This window comes from Octodon degus, unplaced genomic scaffold (genome assembly GCF_000260255.1).
Source record: "Octodon degus isolate 3935 unplaced genomic scaffold, OctDeg1.0 scaffold00001, whole genome shotgun sequence".
NCBI lineage: Eukaryota > Metazoa > Chordata > Mammalia > Rodentia > Octodontidae > Octodon > Octodon degus.
The window spans coordinates 17,079,408-17,084,591 of NW_004524577.1; positions in this window are offsets into that span (position 1 = coordinate 17,079,408).

Below are 5,184 nucleotides of genomic sequence, written 5' to 3' on the forward strand. Positions count from 1 at the left end.
GAGTCTAACTCTACATGCGTGACAAAGAAGATATGAGAGCTAAAGATGAAAGAGAGGATTGGAAAAGAGGAAATGTTGACAGAAGACCACCACATCCCGGAGATGCCAGGCCGCTCACAGTGGAGCTTCTGGAGAACAAGGGCCCAAACTGAGCAGCAACCCCCTTATTACCTCAGTGTGTCAGCATTGCAATCAAACCTGAATACTCAGGTTTTAGTTTAACAAAACAATTTATATGTTAACACGTTTTACCTTAAAAGAAAAGCATAGTAACATACTTGTCATAGATTCCCCACCACTGGAACAGGCTGTTGGATGAACGTTACCAATCTATTGTACATCATGGTAACCAGTGTTAATAGCGGTGTGCTGTATATCTTTAAATTGGTAAACAGTATATTTCAAGATTTTGAGGGGGGCAGTGAGATAGCTCAGTAGAATAAGTGCTTGCCTGTAAGCACAAGGTCCTGAGTTCAATCCTTGGTACCGAAAAAAAAAAAAAAAAAAAAAAAAAAAAAACCAACATTGTTTTGCATGAATATAAGTTGGTAAAAAAATGAATATAAGTTGGTGAGGAGATAATTTGTGAGATAAGCAGCTTGATTTATAATACAATATTTAGTATAATATTTTAAATAAATCAAAACAACACATATCAATATGTGTATATATAATTGTGATTCATCAATTAGAAATAATAAATAAGCACACAGGAGGTCCATTTTTCTTCCCTGTGCATTGGAGTGATCAGGGTTGAAGATTTCAACTTGGAAATGTGTCTAGCATCTTTGATTCCTAGTGGATTATATTTCTATTATTCTAGCTGAAAACCACAATTGATTCACCTGGCAGTGTTCAATACTCTGATTCTAAGATGTCTCTAAGATTTCCTTAAACCTATCAGACTCTGCACCAGAGTCAGCGCACCAGTGGCAGTGTGGGAGGTACACCACTATCCTCTTGAAGATCATCAGCTCTGTGAAGATGCCACAAATAGTCGCGTTCGGGTGACAAAATGTTTCCACCCCCAGAGTACAGTGCTGTGTCTTCCATAGGTTACCTTGACAAGATGCGAGTTGTGGGGCATTCTGTAGTCTCTGGAGATGAAGTAATCTCAGATGCACACAATCCCAAAAAAAGAAAATCTGTGGAAAGATATCAGATGATCTTTCATTTTTCTGTCAGGAGAAGTTGGCTCTTCAGATAATATCTCTGTTATTGATAGCAAGGAGTTTTATATTTCCCAAAACAGAAGCTACAGGGGCCGAGGAGATGATTCAGTAGAATAAATGCTTCCCTGGCAAGCGCAAGGGCCTGAGTTCAAACCCTGGTTCCACAAAAAAAAGAAAGAAAAAAAGAAAGAAAGAAAGAAAAAAAGAAAGAAAGAAAGAAAGAAAGAAAGAAAGAAAGAAAGAAAGAAAGAAAGAAGAAAGAAAGAAAGAAAGAAAGAAAGAAAGAAAGAAAGAAAGAAACTATACTACACCTCATGCCAGGCAGGCATACTGGATTCCTGATCCCATGCCATGGGCCTGAATTCTGTTGAAATCTGAATTTGAGATATGGACTTGTGTGCAATAATCTATGTGGAAGAGAACACAGGAAGCAAAAAAGAAGGAATGGGTAGAGGAGACGTGAAATGATAAAATGTCTGTGGACGAGACCTTATCATGGTTACTGTTGTGAGCAATGAGGGTACAGTTATGCAGGGATGTTTTAAGAGGCGAATGATATGAGAGGTGAGAGTATAAAGGAGTTCTCATGTGCAAGCAGGTGGTTGAAACATATTGAAGGCTCCTTTTATCTTTCAGGATAACTTACCAGCATTACTGTCTTATGCTGTGAGCCTGAACAGGTGTGTAAGCAAAGTTCCTGCCATGGTATTGACCCAGGGAGCTGGGGTTAGGATCTGAGGTGGGATCCCTGACCAGCTCCCTCCATGGACGGCTGAAGTCATTGCCTGGCAGGCCAGGTATGGTTTGAGCAGCAGAGCCCTCCCTGGGCCTCGTGCTGGCAGGGTGGAAGCCGGATGTCCAGAAGCACAGGGCGAGGCCACCCCCGCCAGTGACCACCAATCTGTTCCCTGAGGTCGACCCCCAGCTCAGTACAAAACCAGTTTAGCTCACTGTACTAGAGGCTGCTTTTTATGCAAGTTTCTTCTTAACTCGCACTGAAATTTTCTTCGGATGAGAGATCTGTAATATTGAAATGTTCTTACTCTGCCATAGAGACTATAGGAATGTTTTTATCCATTTTTAAAAAATTTTATATATTTGGTATAGGGTCTCACTACGCAACTTGGACTCCTAGTGATCCTTCTGTTTTCAGGCTCCCCAGCGCTGGGGTTACAGGCATGCACCACCACACCCATCTGGGTCATCAGCTCAGTGTGCCTGGGGGCAGGGCTGGCATGGCATGCAGTACCCGGGATTGAAACTTGGTTCCTGCACTTGCCTAGGAAGGTGCTTAGTCCACTGAGCTATCTCGTTGGCCCTCTTCTAACTTTTTACAGAGGTCTTTCTATTTTAATCCCTCTTGGGAAGAAATAAGATGAAAGACTGGGAATCAAACTGCAGTACCTAACATTAACAAATTGTTCTACACCTGTGATAGTAGATACCACTTTTGAATAATATTCTGATTGTTTTTACATAATAATGAATTTCCTAAAGATAAGATAAAAATTTCATTTCAAGCCTCTACCTATAATTTTTTTTTTTGGCCCAATTGCTCTGAAATATCAGGAGATCACATTTTTGACATATAAATGCTGTTCCTCTCAAAAACTAAACGTAAGTGGATAATAACCTGCTAATTGATGTGCTCTTAATGGACAGTATTTCATCTCAAATCATTGTATTTACCATCTATTTTGTAGGATATAAAATTAATGGCTTTAAGATTGTTCTATATTATATAAAGAATCCCCAATGATAAGGTCACCTGGCTTTATTTGCTACTGGTTTTATTTTTAAAAGATTTATTATAGGTTAATGAGCTATATAGAAGGTCAATGTTTTGCATTTCATTTTACTTTTAGATTTACTGCATAAAACAATTTTACTTTGTAATATTAAATTAAATTATATCACCTCTGAATTTAAAATTGACATTATGTATTTAAATAGATACACTTTTAATTCTGAACTGACAGATTTGCAGTCTTGAAAAGATTTCTTTCATGATTTTTTTACAGTAATAAAATCTTAGCATTTTAAAAACGAGAACTTTATATCTTGTTTCTCTTATTTTCTAACACATATTTACTTTAAAGCACTATGTAAAGAAAATCAAATGTGTTATCTTTTAATAAAACTCTATAGTCACCCATAAGATATGTCTATTAACATAGAAATAGTTAAGATTGAATTCAATTACAAAATCTAATTAGTTGAGGTGTGAAAATTTCTTTCATACAAAAAATATGAGTGTGTTATTTAACTTTCCTTGATAATGTTTTAGGCACTGAGATATCACAGTTAAGAAAATGGGAAAAAATTCTGGTATGAGGATATTCAATCGTAATCAAAAATGTCTATGTAAATAATATAGTGATTAGAATGTGTTTTAGTAGGTGGGTCGACTGACAGGTCATTTTTGTTTTTCATATAATGTGGCTGGAACTGTCAGAGAATTCCATGGAATAAGGCAAAACACCAGGACCTCACTGGAGGGTAGAGATTCATGTCCTAATGCAACTGCAGAGAGACCTGTGGGTGTCGGGAGAGCTTGGTAGGAAATGGATCAGGGGGGCAGCCAGAGGCTGGGTGGGTGGGCAACAGGCAGAAATAAGGAGCTTGTGTTTTGTTCAAACTGTGGAAGAAGTTGTGAAAGATTCTGAACTTGGGAGCCAAGTGATCTGCCCTGTGCTTTTAAAAATTAGACCCTAGATGCTGGCAACAAAATAAATATATTTTCATTTATATGAGCAGGAAAGGGAGACAAAGTAAGATGAGATCTTTCATGTACAGAATAGTCCTCTGGAAGAGAATGATTGTCATGGAGGTTGTAAAAAGTGGTTAAACCAAAGCATATTTTGAACATGTGGTCAATGAGACTTGCTGTTAAAATACATAATGAAATATGAGGGTGTAACTAAAAATATATTATAATTCTGACCTGAGAAGCATGGTGAATAATGTTGTTGTTCACTGGAGTGGATAGAGCTAGATGTCAAACATTGTTGGAACAAATCTTAAATATGGGATTAGTTTGAAAATGTAATGTGAATATCTAAGTGGATAAATTGAGTAGCTTCTGAAGCCTATGACTTAGAACTTTAGGTTAGAAGCCAAGACTCAATTAAAACCAAACTCAGAATTATTCAAATATGTGTAGTTTTCAAATAAAAAGTCTAAATCCATTACAAGTCATAGAATGATGAAGACATGGCCGGCCAAACAGCTCAGCAGATTGAAGCACCTGCAAGCAGGAACAGGGGCTGGGCATTCAATCTCCAGGCTTGCTGTGATTGTCCCACGCATGGGACATGCTGAGATAGCAATTGAGACTGGCACATGGTAGCGTGTGCCTGTAATCCCAGCTCTTGGGCGTCTGTAAACAGGCGGATCACTATGAGTCCAATCTAGTAGTGAGACTCCTAAAATACACACACACAGAAGAAATGATGAAGATGAGATTGATGGTTACAGAAACACACAACATGCAGGTTCAGAAATATAGTATGAACTCAGTACAGACAATATGACTAACATGGGTAAAATATTTGACCTTGAATATGCAAAATACTGGTAATTGAAGACCTCAACAACAACAAGAATATCACCCTTTTAGTCTAGAAATTAAAAGCATGCTGGGGAATGGGTGAGGATTAATGTAAGAGAATTAAAAGCAGCAAAATGGATAGTTAACATGGATTATTCAGGTTTGATCATTTGGTTTAATAGAAAAGAAAGGGACATTAGGTCAACCACAATGTGTAAAAAGGAAAGTTTGAAAAATCAGGAGAAAATGAGAAGAATACTATTATTACATGCTGATAGCAACAAAAAATAGAGGGAAGAATTAAGAATTGCTGCTACAGAAAATTAAGACAGGATAAATGTCTTTTAATAATAAGAGATGCAGAACAGAATTTACTTGACATGGGTCGGTTGCGTATTGACAAGAACACAGGAAAACAGAAGAAACAGCTTATGAATGCTGAAATATATCGATTAGCACTTG